The sequence below is a fragment of the Manis pentadactyla genome, chromosome 14 (genome assembly GCF_030020395.1).
Source record: "Manis pentadactyla isolate mManPen7 chromosome 14, mManPen7.hap1, whole genome shotgun sequence".
In the NCBI taxonomy this organism is placed as follows: Eukaryota; Metazoa; Chordata; class Mammalia; order Pholidota; family Manidae; genus Manis; species Manis pentadactyla.
Window position 1 is genome coordinate 88,336,495 of NC_080032.1, and position 19,586 is coordinate 88,356,080.

At 40.6% G+C, this 19,586-nt stretch overlaps 1 protein-coding gene across 2 annotated transcripts in view; it reads right to left on the bottom strand.

Moving 5' to 3' along the window:
- Positions 1-19,586, bottom strand: part of YAF2 (YY1 associated factor 2) — a 66,652-nt gene that overhangs the window by 6,416 nt on the left and 40,650 nt on the right. The gene's annotated exons all lie outside the window — the stretch shown is intronic.

Consider the following 19,586-nt stretch of genomic DNA (forward strand, 5'->3'; position numbering starts at 1 on the left):
TGATGTGGGCCTGAAGAAGAGGAATGAAGAGCCGCACCAAACGGGAGCAAAACAAAGCAATGGGGAAATTTGGAAGGGCAGTGCTATGGACTAAACACATGCCCTCCAAAACTCCTAGGCTGAAATCCTGCCCCCAAAGGGATGGTGTCAGGAGGTGAGGCCTCAGGGAGGTAACTGGGTCATGCAGTGGAGCCCTCCGGAAAGGGGTTAGTGCTCTTACTTAAGGCCCCAGAAGCTCCCTGGCCCCTACTGCCACGTGAGGTTACAGTGAGAAAAAGGCCATTGGTGTGCAAGTGGGTCAAGAGACAATAAATCTGCCAGGGCCATGATCTTGGACCTCCCAGCCTCCAGAATTGTGAGAAATAAATGTTTGTCGTTTATAAGCTGCTCTGTTTATGGTACTTTAGTCATAGCAGCTCAAATGGACAAAGACAGACTGCTGCAGGAAGCCAAGATTAGTCTACAGGACAGACTGACAGATGGGGTGCAAATAGCAGGAGGTTAATAGCTTTTTATAAAAGGCAAGCAAAGCTGTCCTCAGGGCAAGTAGAAATGTGAGTCCAGGGGTCTGATTAACACTGTAATAATCTCTGTACCTTCTGCTCTTTGTTAATTGATTTTGTTTTTTTATCACCAAGAAATTTTCTATAGTAGATCACTTTTGCCTTAAGAAAAATGTTATTTCTGTTCCTGAGTGGTTACATCTTTCTCTGTATCCTAGACTTTCCTAATGTATACTATTCTATTCTTTTATTATTTTTATGATGGCTGCTTTTCACTTAAAGATTATGATTTTGTTCCTCTGTTCTAGGATTATCTCACCTTGTTCAACTTTGGGAGAAAAGAAACACAAGACATAAATATGTGTGTATACATATAGCCTCATTATTTAAGTAAAGTTCTCTGCTGCTCTCTAGGGGCCAGATGAGCTTTAAAAATCCTTCAGGGAAGGAAGGGGAACAAATTAGGAAGACCTTCCTACCACATTATAAAGTGACTCCCCTTTACCATTCTCGATTAAAAAGAAAGCCCTCCTATCTCCAGAGATCTTAAGAAGACTTAACTGTGGTTCCTTTTCTACTTAATGAGAAAAATCTAGAAGAGAATAGAGTATTTTTGAGGTTGTAGGCAATTAACTCAGGAAATAAGGGGTAGGATATAATTTTTAAGGTATGCCTTTTTATATTCAGGGATTTACCATTCATGGTTTTGACAATACACCTGTAATGCCAAAGGTTCTGTGATAAGGACAAAAAGGTCATCTAGTTAATAAAGTAAGCGCTGTCCCAGCCATATCCCGACCGCCCTAGCCGCCAGTGTCATCTTCTTGTTCACCTATGTCGTGATTAGGCTTCTAACTTGTGAATTTGGGGGATCCTTACATGTCTCTATGGATCCATACAAATCGTCCAACTAGACTATGTGAAGTCTGGCAGGTCTGTTGATTTGCTGTAACATTAGAAAAGGGGTCACATTTCAACCACCATTTTAATGGCTATCTGCTATTCATCAGGATGAGTATGTATGTAAGCTGTTCTGACCGTCTGTGTGTGTGTGGGAGGCTGGTATCTGTTCACTTATTAGGTGCCATTTCCAGCTCTGTACTGGGGCTCTACCCACACCCCCCCAACAAACATTTTATGTGCTAATTATCATAAGAAAAATGCTTTGAGGTTGATCAATCTCATCACAATTTAGCTTTGTCAAGCTGGACTGACAAAACAAACAATATAAAACAATTACCAATTTCTTTTTGCTAAAAGAGGCTACATTACTCATAGTTCAAGAATTAACCTTCAGGATGCTAAAATATATGGTAAACTGAAGTAATGTAATAAATATCAGTGAATAAAGAGCCTCAGCTAAGCACAACCCTTCTATGAGTCTGGTGCTACACGGCTAACAAAAGCCCAAAAATCTAACCAAGGGAGATCTAACATGCAGCCACCCCGTCTGACAAGTCCATCGCTCACTGACACGTGTCAGGTACTGGAAAGGCCGCAGGCCCGCCATGATTAGAGGGAGAGTCCACGCCCTCAGAGCCGACTCAGAGAATGAGACGGAAACCACACAGAAGTGACCAAATAAAGGTAAGGTTTGTCAAAGGCCTAAGAAGAAAAAGAACAGTGCACCGTGACAGAGAACACGGAGGACTTCTTAAAGGCAGTGCAGGAAGAACCTCAGTTCATTTTTAAACCATCAGGAGAAATAGCCATCACTATGGACTCTTTTTATTAATAATTTACAGAAACGAAAAATGAAGGAACGATGAGTATTAAAAATGTATTAATACCTTAGAACACAGAAAACACAAATTTTTATTCTATAACTTGATTTTGAAGGCATACAGACCTGCAATAGACAAAGTTTTTTTAATGTAACTCACTCCTCATCAGCTAGGAGCACATCTATCTTGTAAATACTGACATCCTGATTCAAATAAACATGTTAATGGGTTTCTGCTTATCTTTACACTTCTTCTGGCACTTGCATCGTCAAAACATGAAAACCTTGACAGCTCGTAACTTTCTGAAGAGTTGTCTGCTCCACAGTTCCCAGACGTTTTCACCTTTAGACTAGGGATACACACCTACCCTTCAGCACCTGCCCGTCTGCTAAATGACTACTCCTGTGAGAAACCATTATTTTCTGTCCTTAAAATCTCCTGTTCGTGGAACAAGCCCTGAGTTTGTGGAAACCTCGTCTGGGATGTTGTCCTCTGAAGGCTCCGCCAGAGCTCAGCGCCATGCAGGCTGCAGAGGGCTGAGGGGCAGGGAGGGAAGTCGCTCACTGGGAATCCCCTGGGTTCTCTTCCGGGGCCCTGGGCAGAGCATTTTACAGTCCGGCTGCTCAAGGACTGTTCCCTCCCCAGGCTTGCTGCGTACATCCTATAGGACAGATCAGTTTTTCAGGTCGTGTGATGGAGAATCAGAAGGAAAGGAACCTAGAAACTGTGGAAAGAGGTTTTGTGTTGTGGTGGGGGGCTGGAGAGGTTTTGAGGACTAGCTTGGGAGCAGAACTATTATGTGAGGATGGAGGTGGAAGGGAGAAATGATGACTAAAGATCTTGCTGGGGCTATGTGTCCTTTTCTCACAGTGCTTGAGAAACACAAAGATTTGCTATTTTATTTTGAAATTGTAAAAAAAAAATGCATCTGCGAAATAATTAGCTTTAGTATTCTTCTGCACACATTGATTGCTGCATAGAACACATTTATATAACATGTTATTTTGTGGATTTTTTAACAGTAAAAACTTTTTTTGAATGCACATCAGGTACCCGTGGAGCCCCTGCGGCAGCCCTGCGGGACCGCGGTCTTCCGCACGCCTCTCCAGCACCAGGGATTCTTTCCCGGCTGCGTGCCACTCCCCGCCCACTCTAACCCATGCAGGAGAAAAGATCACAGTGCACCTGTTTCTGCATCCCCGGCGCCTAACACAGTACACCTCGCATGCGTGAGGTGCTCAATAAACACCTCTTGATATTAACAATCACTGTAAATACCAGTTAAGTGTGGTTTGTAAATACAGCTATTAATCAATCATGTGAACATTGATTTCACTAGGTGACAACTTCAGGGAATCACTTTCTTAAGAAAACTGCGGATGTCATCTGGCTTTTGAGGCAATTACTTCTTTTTCATGAAAATGGAATGAAGGGTTTAGTAAAGATGTCTGCTTTCTATAAAAATCTATTACTAAACCAAAGGATTAAGGAGTCCTTTCTAAGTGGTTCCCCCCACATCCAAATAATAAATGACCTACTCTCCTAATCACAGCACTATTTTCAGCAAAATTCAGTTATCACCTGTAGTATGATAGCAAATTCTTTCAGCATTGTTCTGGCCCCAGAATCATCACGCTAACAAAATCTTACAAGGAATCTCAATACATAAACCTGAAGAAAACTAACTCCTACATGGAACTGATGTGGAGACTGCTGGGCCCCCATCTGCCCAGGCCTTGTTCTCCTGTCTCCCGGGGACCCCGAAGGTGCGGCTGTGCAGAACACAATTCACAGACCACTGGGCCAAGCTGTTCACACCACACCCGTCAAAGTACACATTATGGTCAGCGTTCTCTTCTCCTTGTCACTTGCCTAAGTGTGCTTACAGAATGCGGTGACAGCATCCTTTGCCACTTCAAGAGACTCTGCTGCATATTCCGAAGCATTTTTACTCCAAGGTCTATATATATGAACTTTTCAACATCAAACACTTCGCAGAAGCTTGGAACACAATTTTTTCTAAACTCCTGGGAGATGGCAGGAGGGGAGATTTGATTTCTTGATACCAAGACAGTCCTTGGTAAGCAGAGACAAACAGGTGACTCCCCTAGGTTTACAAAAACCAGGTTAGAGTGCTGGGCAATTAGGTCTCTGAAAAATCCCTCAAACCATTAAATAACATGACAGTGCACTTAATCTGAAAGACTGAGGACACTCTCCAGAGCTACAAACAGGTCCTCAACTTGTCCTTCCCCTTAGCCAAACCAGTCCTTTCCATTTTTCTTTCGTATTGTTGGCACAGCACCCACTTTTCTCCATGACTCCACTCGCGCCTACCCCAACAGCAGCGTGTCCGCCTGACTCCGTGCCTTCTCCCCACCAGCCCACCACTACCCTACCTTCACGTTCATTTAATGAATATTAGACATGCACTATATCCATCACTGCTCTGCGCCCCAGGCATTGAGCACTGAACAAAACTTACTTTTACGGTGACTGTCCTGTCAGGGGGAAACTGAAGCTACTGGATTAAAATTTCCACAAGCTCCCGTCTGCGCCGATCCACTCCACCTTCCCTATCAGGGTCCCTCTGCAAGGGCACGCGTGCGTCTGCCCACCAGACCCCTTTCCCTGGACGTCATCCGGCTACTCGCCTCCCTTCTCTCCTGCGCCCACCGTATTTCCTTCTCTAACAGGGTATCCCTGTCCATCTCCAAGCACATCATAACAGTTGTTACCCTCAAAATAAAAAAAAGGAAAATACCGTTCCCCAAGAGCACTGTCCTCTCTCGTTCTGTCTTCCACCGCATCAAATGATTTGTGGCCTGCGTTTGGCTCCCCGGTCAGGCTCCCCCCGCCACCCCGGGGCATCAGCGGTCCACCAGTGCCTGCTTTCTAGGGCACCAGCAAGCGCTCCCGCTCCCCACCGGCCGCCGCGGGCCCCACTCGGGCTGCCCAGGCAGCGCTGCAGGGCTCACCCTTCCTCCCGCGCCGCCAGTGCGACTCCCTAAGGCCTCTGGACGCGGGCATGGTGTTTCTCCCCGGCCCCGCCGCTGCGCCCTCCCCTCCGTCCAGTCGGAAACCCCAGCACGCCCGGGGACCTGGCCATCACAGGGACCCTCCGGGCCAGGGCTGCTCCAGCTGGGCTCCTCCGCCCCCAGGGGGCCGCACAGAAACGCAGATGCTCAGGCCTTGCCCCGGAACCACAGGTATTTCTACGCAAGCGAAACGTGCCACAGCGCCCGTCCTCCTCCAGTCCTTGCTTGTCGGACGCCATCCGCACGACGGCTCTCCGCCGTCCACGTTAGAATTGGCCTGCGATGCTTTGAAAAAATAACTATGCCTAGGGGAAAAATAATTTTGCTGAATTTTAAAAACAGAAGACTTTTTAAAATGAACATCTAAAAACTAGATTTTTAAACAGAAATAAATTGAACATTAATCTTTATCTCAATTTAATTTAACTGAAAATAGTCCCTAAATAATCTTTTCTGGGCATAAAAGCTTTCCTCAAGGAAATACATTCTCTCTCTCTCTCTCTCTCTCTCTCACACACACACACACACACACACACACACACACACACACATGAAAAAGGTAATCCTGATGATCCAACTTCCACTACAAGTTACACAAAGAGAAGGGAATACGCACCTATACAAAGACTTGTACGTGAATGTCCCCAACAGCTTTATATGTAATTGCCCAGGCTGAAGACAACCCAAATGTCCATCAACAGCTGGGGAAGTTGTGCTACATCCCTACAAGGGACTACTAATCAGCAGCAGGCAGGGGTGCACGACGGATACGGGGACGCCACAGACGGCGACCAGAACAGTCGTGCCTGAAGAAGCCACACAGAGAAGCGCACTGATTCACCTGGACATCTTACCCGATGTGAGCTACCAAACCAGACACTGTGACTGAGTGGCTCGAACAACAGAGTTCTGGAGGCTGTCCGTTGCCAGGGCCCGGCAGGGTTCGGCCTCTGGTGGGCGCCCTCCTCCTGGCTGGCAAGGGCGTCCTCACCTGCTAGAGAGCCCTCTGTGTTCCTCTTCTCATAAGAGCACCGGTCTTACTGCACTGGGCCTCACCCTCAGGACCTCATTTAACCTGAATGACCTCCTCATACCAGTGTCTCCAAAGAAACTCACACAGGGGAGTTCAACCCAGAAATTTGCACAGTTGAGTCCACAGGACCTAAACTCACTGGCCTTTCACTCCTGGCTGAGGGGTTCCCTGATAGCCCCTGCCTCCTCACTCCCCCACTTCTCCCAGGTCTCTGCTTAAATGTCAACTGTCTGGGAAGTCTTTCCTTACCTGATGTCAAACAGCACTCTCCTCTCCAGCTCTCCTCCCCTCTGCCCATTACTGTCCCCTCACTATGCTTCATTTTCTTCAAAGCACTTATTTCTACTTACCACATTATATACTATTATGGTATTGCCTGTGTTCTCCTACCAGAAAAGAATATAAGCTATCTGCTGCCCCCATAAGTGTAAACAGGGGATTTTTCCTGTTTTATACTGTCCACTACTATTTGCCCTGTGCCTGTGGCAATTACAAAAAAACCCTGAATGTGTTAATGGATGGCAAATATTAATCCTCCTACTCAAAAATGTCCAGGGACCTTAAAACGACCCTATGGAAGTTTTTCCAACCCTTGTGGTACATTACCATCACAGGGATTCAAGAAATACAATACCAAATGAATAAAAATCTCCAAGAGTGAATCCTGCCTGGTATTTTTCAAAGTTCCTCAATTGCTCATCTTGTGCAACCGCTGGCTTACAGAATAAGTTCAAAGTGATGGCTAAACAGTGAGACCTCTCCAAGTCAGACCGCAGAGCCTGGATCTGTCGGTGAAGCAAGTCATGGCACCTCACCTGTGCTTTCCTGCTACACGCAAGATCCCACCTTTTCTAAACAGCCCCCATCTGCTGCAGTCCGTGTTCATCTCTCCCCTCTCTGAAATCCTACGGCACATGTGGGCTGTGTCAGAGAGTCACAGAAAACACGTATACAACTATCAAAGTAGAGCTTACTCCCATTTTTAAATTATTTATATTTCTCTTTTTATCCCCAAGTGCTATGCATATATTGGATGCCAAATAAATAGGTGCTAAATTAAGAAAGTTTGTTCACACAATTACTTTTTTACTATGTACTAACCCAGAGAAAGGGTGCACACTCGATTCTGTCTGTTGATAACCACTGACACCAGTGGCTCCTAACCCTGACTACACACTGGAATCACCTGAGGAGCTTCTAAAGCACTATATTCTTATGTGGGCCCCACCTTTACAGTCTCTGATTTATTCAGCTTGGGATAGATTTATTTGTTTGTTTTTGGTTTGGTTGTTCAGTTTCCAAGGTGGTTCCAATGAGCGGGGAGAGCTGAGAACCAATGACTGAAATACACCAAAACGGTACGCTCTGCCTTCTGTAAATATAGGGATCGGCAATATTAAAGGATGGTTATTTGATTTAGAGTCTGCAAAGAACAGCACTCCTAGTTCCCGAGCCCTTCCTTTAGGATATGGATGAACTGATGATACACTTACTGATCAAAATATGCCAATTTCTAACTAAAACAAGTCTCACCTGAAGATAATTTCTCCTTTGCATTCCGATCTCCATTCTCAACGACCTGTATTTATGGAGGCGGTACATACAGCACAAGCTCATTTTTCCAGTTTCTCTCCTTTGGTGAAATCACTGATTTGCTCATTCATGAAAACGTTCCCTGTGCAGGCTGTCTCCCGGGATGGCCCCAAGAAGCCCCTGCCTCCCGGCCTTCAAGCCCGTGTCGTCTCCTCCTGTGAGTCCGCTGGACCTTGGAAGGTGCTTCCAATAAACAGAGATACAGCAAAGCTGACTGACGCCACTCCCACAATCAGGTTACTCTAGCTTGTCTTGTTCACCCTGCCTTGCCATGTGGTGAGCTCCCATGGACATTGGCCCGTGGGACGAAGAACTGGGGTAAGGCTCTGGTCAACGGGTCCTGGGAACGGAGGTCCTCTGTCTACTGAGGAACTCTGACCTTCCAGCAGCCACCTGCAAAAGCCTGGCAGTAACTCATCCCCTGGTGGTGCCTGGAGATGACGGTGGCCTGTGAAAGACCCAAATCAGAGGGACTAGCGAAGCTGTACCTAGGTTCCCGACCCAAAGAAACGGTGAGGCAATTAACATTTGTCATTTTAGGCACCTAAGTTTTGAGGTAATTTGTTATGCAGCAATAGATACCATGCTTACTGACACCTACTATATCCCAGTTACTAAGATGGCATTCTTCCTTACAGCAAGCCTGGTCCCCGTCCTGGAGGACGGCCTCTCTGGTCCACACAGCTCTGGTTCGCTGAGTCTTTACACAGCACGCAGATGTCACGGCACTGACCTGGCTCACCACTGGACGACAGCGTATCAGCTGTCCGGCCACAGCACCTTCAGGGGGGACAAGCTGCCTTTGCCTGAAGTTACTGAAGTAAATACTTGAGCTCTCCTTGCACTCAACACCCCATACAGCCACTGTGATTAATTCTCTGAACTCCTTCCTCGTGTCCAGCTTTGCTCTATGCCGTCGGTGACTAGTGCTGTGTGCTTTACGTTCTGCCATCTTTTCTTACCTCTTGCCCGATGGCTTTCCTCCTCCTCCTCCTGGCCTGATGTGGGGAGGACACCGGCTGTCAGTCTGTCTCCAAGCAGCATTTATTCCTTTCATTTTACCCCTCCTCTATCTTTTACCAGCCAGACCTGTTACTTCCTGTGTAATATCAGATCTGGGGCTATTCTAGTAACTGCCCTAGGACAGCTCAATGCAACAGCCTCAAAGTCTATTATATGCTCCCCATGGAGCCTGGGATAATCATAAATTTAAAAGGTAAGATTTTCCACAGAAATCTGTTGTTAATTCATAATGTTTAATACAAACTCATAAAAATTGCTTTACCTCATAAAAGTAGAGATGAAAAGATTTCTAGAAATGCCAGCATTCAGAATAATGACATAAACATGCTGGGGCTTTAACAGTATGTCATCAGTATGACTGGGTAAGTGTTCTGCAAGTGTTGACAGTATGCACAAATATCTGGAAAAGTAAAGTGCAAGTGGGAACTGTATTGACAAATACCTGAAAACGTTTTTTTTAACAAACCATCATCCTTTGCTTCCAGTGACCACAGTATAATCCTTTGTCAAAAAGTGGCATTAAGCAACAAAGCATTTGAATAATTTCCAAAATACAATACCATTCTGGCAAACCAAGTTAAGTCTTTATAAAATGAGGGCAAAATATTCTCTTAGGTGTAAAACTGATGAATTCTGCCACCAAAAAGAGAGACGTCTAAAACCACAAAGGCATCATTCATTGTTGTACTCATAATAGCAAAAAAAGTCATAAAGACAGGCTTTTAAAAAGAAGTTCACAAAGTTAATGAATATATGTGAAGAGAAAGCAAAAAGCACAAAACTCTTGAATATATGATGCAGTTGGGCACTGTATAATAGTAATAGCATAAAATGCAGAAAAGTTAACACTATCCATGTGCATCTACCAGACATTTTTGCTTTACAGTTGGAAGAAACCACAAATGTGAAAAATACTAATCAGCTATTGTTATATCATCATAGACAACTCATTTGAGAGATAAGTGATCAATGACATTTTATCATTGCATTCTAAGCTACAGAAAATTTATTTCCAGTAGAGTGAAACTGTATTAAAAACTGTGAACTACAAGGTTAGCTACAAAAGGTGGACAGGGATCAGTACTGACAGACCAGCTATTTGCATAGATATGATGCTATAAAAGAGGTGACAGCTGATGGCCTATCTACATGTGGCCTAACCTTGATGGACAGCTGGCAATCCAAAATGCACCGGCTCACTGTGATTCACTGGGATCAGAATGGTCACGATGTCTTTTCTATATGAAGAAATACTGTTGAATACATTGAATTTTCTACCTTAATTTTAACTGTCTCTTGCAAGAAAAAATGTTTACATTTCTTCAAGACATTGATAACATCAGAAATGACCATTTCTATGATTTCTCGCCACATGTTCAAGTGGCATGCATATCTGAACACAATGTGTTTAGAATCTTGAGTAGTACGAATATGTTGATTTAGGGTGCAATACAATAAATTTAAATTTTGCAATACAATTAGTTTTAATTTTTTAAAAACTTTAAGAAAACGCTAAATAAGGTACATACAGTTGATCAACAGGAGACTGACTTTCACACTAATAACCAAGAAGCTAGTTAATATAACATTTGCCACTGCCTCAATTTTAAATATTCAAACCTTCCACATTTAAGTAGAACAAGGTTCATCAAGAGTCTGAGAACACGAGAAACAGCTTAAGAAATTACCCATAATTTAGGGTCATGTTCAGTCTAAATTTAGGGTCCTGTTCATCTGAGCATCCCAAAGCCTGCTGCCATTTAGCACCTGTAGTGTTTAGTAGGAAAAGAAACAGGCAGCCTGGGGAACCTGACCTACGGGCCAAACTCACGAACCCCACAGGAAGCCTAGTGAGCAACACCTCTTTCACAGGTATGACTTATATACGTAATAACTATTACTTTTTTTTAATACTATTTTGTTTTTAATACTTTAGGTGTGATAATTTTTTAATCTACCAAAAATTTGTAGGATGCTTATATATCCTCTGTGTTCAAAGGATACTAGAAAATTGAGAGTTAAAGACATATGATGTTTAAAAGCTAAGCGTTGAAATAAGACTGCCTGGAGTCTAATCCTACTCTGATACTTAGTCAAAATCTCTTTTCTTGTTAATAAAACAGTAATTGTGAGTAGTAAATATTATGAGGAATAAAAGCTGAGCATGAAAATACCTCAATACATTCTCTAATAATACATAAGTATTAATAAAGATCAATAATAAACTTATTTATGCTTATTCTTTGAAGTTATTCAGACAATTGAGTGTATGAAAAATCTGAAAGCTAATAAGTGACAAAGTCCCAGTTTGGACACACCTACAAGCTACCTGGGTGTCCTCACAGTGCCCGCGTGCTCCCGTTCCAGCAGGTTAGACGGGCACCACAGGACGCCGGCGCGGGGCCTTGGGGCGGGGGGCCCGTGCTGCCTTCCAAGAGCCCGTGGACAGCCGCGGCGGCAGGACGGGGCGCGCCCGGGGGAGCCCGCGCAGCAAGGCCCCGTGGCCACCGGCCACCAGCAGCTGCGAGCCGCGCCTTGGGTGACCGCAGCCTCGGCAGGCATCCTGATCCAACCGCATGATAAGCCCAGAGCCAGAACTTCCAAGCTAGACTGGGCCCAAAACTTGACTCACACAAACTGTGAGAAAATAAGTGTTTGGGGATAATTTGTTAAACGGAAATATATAATAAATCTGTTTGCCAAAAATAACATGAAAAGAGTGGTTTCTGGTGTGGGAAAGGGGAACACAGAGGAGAGAAAGGGTTGGGGAGAGAATCAGTGCCAACGGTCAAAAACATTTTAGGCTGTCATTATTTCTAGGTTTCTAACATCATTTTAAATTTTTCTTTGCCCTTATCTTTATTTTCAACACTTCTAACAATGTATTTTATTTTTTAAAATAAAAACAAATACACTTCATTTTAAATACTTTCCAAGTATTCACATGTATAATTTTATTATGTAATAACCTACATGAAAATACCTGAAAGTCAACAGTGGAGATCACTGTTCACTTTGAGGCCCCCCTGTGTCAGACACGGTGCTAAACGCAAGAGAGACACTAGCAGATGAAGGCGACGGGCTTCCTACTGTCAGGGAGCCCCGAGTGAGCTGGAGAAAAGGACATGAGGAATCCAGTGGTGACAACAAACAGTACATTCTCCGTAATTATTTGCTGAATAAATATGAGAGGTATGAAACCCTTAAAGAACAACTGGAAACAGCAGAGTGGGAAGGGAAGGGGTCACTGGAGTGAAGAGCTGGTACTTAAACTGAGTGATGCGTAAAATTTCAATAGATGGGGTTAGAAAAGAAGGGCAGTTAAGGCAGAGGGAGCACTAGGGGGAGTCACACGGCCAAGAAGGTGCATGGAATTGCCAAAGAATTTTCAGAAAACCCCTAATTGGTAAGTAACCCAGTATAGCCAGGATACTGGGATGACAGTAAGAGACAAGCCTACAGAGAGGCTGCAGAGCTCCGAGTCACACATCATGTGCTCCAGAACTGGTTGTCGCACCTTAGGAATGAGGGCTGTCTGTCCCAAGTTCAATGCACATGCTGGTCTCCCTACTTGTGCAGGTGTCGGAAATGTTCCACAATAATAAATTTAGAAAACTGAATCCATTCTTAGATCCTCATTGCTGACCATGTCAGGGCACCAGGGTCAGACTGGAAGCAAGGAAATCATTACGGTGGCCGAGACAGAGGCAGAGGGGCTAACGCAGAGCTTTGGGGGGTGGACGGCTATGGGACACCAAGCATGTGAAGAAGAATATCAGAAGTCTAACCGGATCTGCGGATGTTGAAGCAGAGATAGAGTAATCAGTGACTTCAAGGTTCAGAACTGGATGCCCAAGCGCACAGAGCATGAGGATGCCACCCAACAGAAACATACTGAGAATCTGCTATCATCTTGTGCATGTATATATGTGAGTGTTCATGTCTGCGTGTATGTGCACACATACATATTATGCACATATAATCTGATGTTTAAATGTTGAATACATTACACATCATAACAATTCTTTATTAAATAACATATTTACAGCAGATATAAAACCCTTAGAAATTCTACATTCCTGACTGCTCCTTAGGTTAATATTAATAACAGACGGAATTTCCTAAGTACTGACCGAGGGTATCTGCTACAGACAGAGAAGGTACACAAATGCAAACTGAGTTTCAGGGTGGAACCACCCGAGAATAAGCAGGTGCTGCGGGTAATTCACACACAGTTCGTCAGTTCCAGACAAACAACTGGTTCCGTAGTGTAAATATCACTATAGCATATACTTTGTAATAATAAAAGAAGCTACATTTAATTTCTAAGGTGTTAAACGGAGCTTGATCAAAACAGCCTGTTATATTACACAATGCTATACGATTTATTTTGTCATTTTCTTCAGACTGTTTATTCTACTTAATTCAAGATACCTATAATCACAGAGATTTTATTCTAACTTAAAGAATATTCTTTTAAGGATAGCTATCCTACAATTAGAAAGATCATAAAATTTAGGCCTAATAATATCAATCCTTGCTAGTCTATTTCCTTTTGATTATACTATACATTAGTTCTTCACAGAATCTTCTTTATCAACAAATGGCCATTATTTTTTTTTTTTTGTAGATGATTATTTTTTATTGAAGGGTAGTTGACACACAGTATTACATTAGTTTCAGGTGTACAACACAGTGATTCAACATTTATATACATGATAATTCTAGGTACCAGCTATCACCATACCAAGTTGTTACAATATTTTGACTATATTCCTTATGCTATACATTACATCCCGGTTACTTATTTATTTTACAATTGGAGGTGTGTATTTTTTTTTTTTTTGTGAAGGCATCTCTCATATTTATTGATCAAATGGTTGTTAACAACAATAAAATTCTCTATAGGGGAGTCAATGCTCAATGCACAATCATTAATCCACCCCAAGCCTAATTTTCGTCAGTCTCCAATCTTCTGAAGCATAGCGAACAAGTTCTTACATGGAGAACAAACTCTTACATAGTGAATAAGTTACATGGTGAACAGTACAAGGGCAGTCATCACAGAAACTTTTGGTTTTGCTCACGCATTATGAACTATAAACAGTCAGTTCAAATATGAATACTCATTTGGTTTTTATACTTGATTTATATGTGGATACCACATTTCTCTCTTTATTATTATTATTTTTAATAAAATGCTGAAGTGGTAGGTAGATACAAGATAAAGGTAGAAAACATAGTTTAGTGTTGTAAGAGAGCAAATGTAGATGATCAGGTGAAATGGCCATTATTTTATATCTAGTAGAAGATTTAATTCAGCTTTCATAAAGTCCTCCAAAATTTGGATCAATGGCTATTCGTGAAGTTTATGGCAGAATACCATACTTCTTAGAACAAAAACAGTATTCTGAATTAAAAAAAAAAAGCTCATATGCTTCCATAGATTAAATTATATCACAAAGTAATAAGTGACTGACATGGGTGGTGCACAAGTCAACTAAATTAATTTGGTATCAATGGGTCATAATGATACACTTATTCCAAAATAACTGAAAAGGGGAAGCTAGAGTTTAACAACAACATTAAACATAAAAAACATGCACTAGAATAGCAGCTTACATAAAATAAAAGAGGGAAAGAAAAGACTAAGGAAGGGATTTTCTTCTGATGAACAGAAAGTCCTAATTTAGGGAAGACTAATATCATTCTACTGTCAGCCTTTCTCAGCCAAGTACAAATGAACTCCCAGCTTCTCCTTCCAGAGACAGTAAGGAATCACACTTCAGGATTCCTAATGATCCTGAGAGATTTAAGTCAAATTTACCTTCCAGATCAGCTGGGGAAATAGCTGTGAGTTTCCCCTTCCGTCACATAGTTTCCCATCTTGCTTCATGCTACGCCAAAACGTACTTTAGCACACAGAGCAAAAACACAAATAAATGGCTGTATTGACAAATTTATAAACACATATGAGTTATGAATCAATCAATTACTTCACATCTTTGCTTTTGATACAAGGGCAGTATACAGAACAGTTGAAGTATATTTAGGCTCCCCAAATGAGACAAATAAAAAAGAAACTGGAATACAAGGAGGAAAATACAGCCTCTTCAATAAATGGTGTTGGGAAAACTGGACAGCCACATGCAAGAGAATGAAACCGAATTACTCCCTAACACCACAGGAAAAAAGTAAACTCTAAATGGAACCTTACAACTCTTTAGAGGAAACACAGGGAAAAACCTCTTGAACATATGCATGAGCAATTTTTTTCTGGACACATATCCCTGGGCAAGGGAAACAAAATCAAAAATGAAAAACTGGGACTACATCAAACTAAAAGGCTTCTATACAGCAAAAGACACCATCAGCAGAACAAAAAGGCAACCTACAGTATGGGGGAATATATTTGTAAATGATTTATCCAATAAGGGGTTAACATATAAAGAACTCATGTGAGTCAACACCAAAGAAACAAATCATACAATTAAAAAATGGACAGAAGACCTGAACACACATTTTTCCAAAGAAGAAATATGGATGGCGAACAGGCACATGAAAAGATGCCTCCACATCACCAATCATCAGGGAAATGCAAATCAAAAAACCACAATGAGATGTCACCTCACACCAGTTAGGATGGCCACTATCCAAGAAATAACAAGTGCTGGCAAGGATGTGGAGAAAAGGGAACTCTCCTACACTGTTGATGGGAATGTAAATTGGTGCAACCGCTGTGGAAAGCAGTATGGAGGTCCCTCAAAAAACTAAAAATATAAATAACATTAGACCCAATAATTCTACCTCTAGGAATTTACCCAAAGAAAACAAAATCCCTGATTTGAAAAGACATATGCACCCCTATGTTTATCGCCACACTATTTGCAATAGCCAAGAAATGGAAGCAACCCAAGTGTCCATCAATAGATGAATGGATGAAGAAGATGTGGTATCTATGCACACTGGAATATTATTTGGCCATAAAAAAAAAATCCTGCCATTCCAACAAAATGAATGGATCTAGAAGGTATTATGCCCAGTGAAATAAGTCAGGTGAGAAAGACAAATACCAGATCATTTCACTTATTTGTGGAATCTAAAAACAAAACAAAACAAAATGACCAAAAGAGCAGGAGACTCATAGACACTGAGAAAGGACTGGTGGTTAGCAAGGAGGAGGCATTAGTGTGGGTGGTGGAGAAGGTAAGGAGGGTAAAGAGGCACAAAAATCTCAATCACAATACAAGCTGGTCATGGGGATGGAAGCACAGCACGGAGAATATAGTTAATGGTTCTGCAACATCTTCCTGTGTTGACAGACAATAACTGCACTACCTGGGGTGAGGATTTAATAATGTGTGTATAACTGCTGAACCACTGTGTTTTATATTTAAAACCAGTAAAATACTGTTTATCAACCATGTTTCAATAAAAAAAGTACTTAAAAAAACAGAAACTTGAGAACACAAATTTTATAATCTTACACAGGATTTCACCAGTTAACATTTATTTATTATGTAGTAATAAATGGAAACTATGTGCAGAAATTTTTTAAGAGAAGGTCACAAATTAATACAATTTATTAAAAATCACTGCCACTGAGTCAATATATACCAATGACTATAAATAAGTAATTTCACATAAAAGAGCTTTCTTAAAATTTACTAAGTTATCACAGTTAACTATATTTAGCAATTCCCTAGTAAGTATAACAGTTAAATGAAAGACACAACCATATTCAAAGTGAACTGTAGTAAAACTGAAAATAAAACTTGTACATTTCTATGTTAATTATGCTTCAATTATAAAATTAAATGTAGCAAACTTTAGTTATAAGTAACTGAAAATGAAGTATTTAGATAAAATTGATTTTCCAGCTGACCAAAGTATACATTTTAAAAAACTGTATCTTTTTTATTCTTAAAATGTGTGACATGCTTATGCTTAACTGGCTTAATAAATAATGTAACATATAGAAGCAAATAAGGTTGTTTAATGTGTGCCAATGATCATAGTAATTTCTTTACATTCACTAACTCATTGAATTTAAAATTCCTTTTTATAGGCTAAGAAGACCAAAGTTCAAAATATTAAGCAAACCTACAACTAACATCATACTCAAAGGTGAAAAGCTGAAAGCTTTTCCTCTCAGATCAGGAACCAGACAAGGATGCCCACTCTCACCACTTTTATTCAACTTAGTACTGGAAATCCTAGCCACAGCAATCAGATAAGAAAAATAAAAAGCAAGAAGATTGGTAAGGAAGATTTAAAACTGTCACTACTTGTAGATAACATGATACTATAGGTAGAAAACCCTAAAGACTACACCAAAACACTATTAGAAATAATAAATCAATTCAGCAAAACTGCAGGATACAAAATTAATATCAAAAATCTATTGTTTTTATACACTAACAAACTAGCAGAAAGAGAAATTAAGAAAACAATCCCATTTACAACTGCATCAAAAAGAATATAATACCTATGAATAAACTTAACCAAGGAAGTGAAAGACCCATACTCTTAAAAATATAAGACACTGATGAGAGAAACTGAAGAGGACACAAATAAATGGAAAGACATATCATATTCATGAACTGGAAAAATTATGATTTTTTTTCTCCCTTCCCCAGAAAAATTATTGTTAAAATATCCATACTACAATTAACATATTCAATACAATCCGTATAAAAATACCATGGTATTTTTCAGAGAAGTAAAACAAATAATCCCAAAATTTATATGGAACCACAAAAGACCCCAAAAAGCCAAAACAATCTCAGAAGGAACAACAAACAGGAGATATCATGCACCTACATTTCAAACTATAGTACAAAGCCACAGTAATCAAAACAGTATGGCACTGGCACAAAAATAAACACATAGATCAATGGAATAGAACAGAGAGCCCAGAAATAAACTTGTGCTTGTATCGTCGATTAATTTATGAGAAAGGAGGCAAAAATATGCAGTAAGGAAAAGACAGCTCTTGAATAAATTATGCTGGGAAAACTGGACAGCTACATGCAAAAGAACGAAACTGCACCACTTTCTTACACTATATACAAAAATGAATTCAAAATGGATTAAAGACCTAAACATAAGACCTGAAACCTTCAATAAAACTCCTAAAAGAAATTGTAAGCAACAAACACTTGGACATCAGTCTTAGCAATATTGTTTTCGATCTGTTTCCTCAGGCAAGAACAACAAAAGCAAAAAATAAACAACTGGCTCTATATCAAACTAAGAAGCTTTGGCACAGTGAAGGAAACCACTAACAAAACAAAAAGGCACCCTACTGAATGTAAGAGCATATTTGCAAATGATATCTCTGATACATTTGGTTAACATCCAAAACATATCAAGAACTCATACAACTCAACACCAAAAAAAAAACAAACCCAATTGAAAAATAGTGTAACTGAATACACATTTTTCCAAAGAAGACATATAGGAGGCCAACAAGTCACAAGAGAAGATGCTCAACACCATGGATCATCAGGGAAATGAAAATCAAAACCACAATGAGATACCACCTCATACCTGTCAGAATGGCTAGTATCAAAAATAAGTGTTGACAAGGGTGGATAAAAGGGAATTCTTGTGCACTGTTGATGGGAACTTAAATTGGTGCAGCCCCTATGGGAAGCAGTGTGGAGGTTCCTCAAAAAATTAAAACTAGAAATGCTATATAGCCCAGCAATTATTCTTCTGGGCATTTACTCAGAGAAAACAAAACACACTAATATGAAAAGATATAAGAAATCCTACGTTCACTGCAGCATTATTTACAAAAGCCAAGATATGGAAACAACCTAAGTGTCCAGCAATAGTGAACAAATAAAGATGTGGTGTATATATAATACAATGACATAGTACTCTGCCATAAAAAAAAGAATGAAATCTTGCCATTTGTGACAACATGAATCGACCTAGAAGGTATTATGCTAAGTGAAATAAGTTAAAGAGAAATACCGTAAGATTACACTTATACATGGAATCTAAAACACAAAACAAATAGCCAGTACTCATCGAGAAAAAAAAAAAAAACAGACTTGGAAACAGAAAACAAACTGGTGGTTGCCAGACGGGTGGTGGGCAGTGGGATGGAAACATAGGAGAAGAGGATTTAAGAGGTACAAACTTTCAGTTATAAAATACTTGTCATGGGGCTGTAAAGTACAGCTTAGGGAATACAGCCAATAATACTGTAATGACTTTGTATAGTGACAAGTGGGAATTATACTTATCATGGGAAGCATTTCAAAATGTATGTATATGTTGAGTCACAATGTCATATACCTGAAAGTAATATAATGTATGTCAGTATTACTTCAATTACAAAAAAAAAGTTTAAGAAACGTGTCATAATCATATTCCAAGTCATACTACACTCGTCTGCCTGACTTGAAAGTCTGTACTTTCTTTTATTTTTTTCCCCAGCTTTATTACAGTACATCTGACAAATAAAAATTGTATATTATTATGGTGTATGACATGATGTTTTGACATTGTGAAACAATTACCACAATCAACCTAATAAACATATCCATCACCTATTTTTGTTGTGATGGTGAAAACATTATTTACTCTTTTAGCCAATTTCAAGTGTCTAATACATTATTATTAACTATAGTCACCATGATGTACATTACACCCCCCC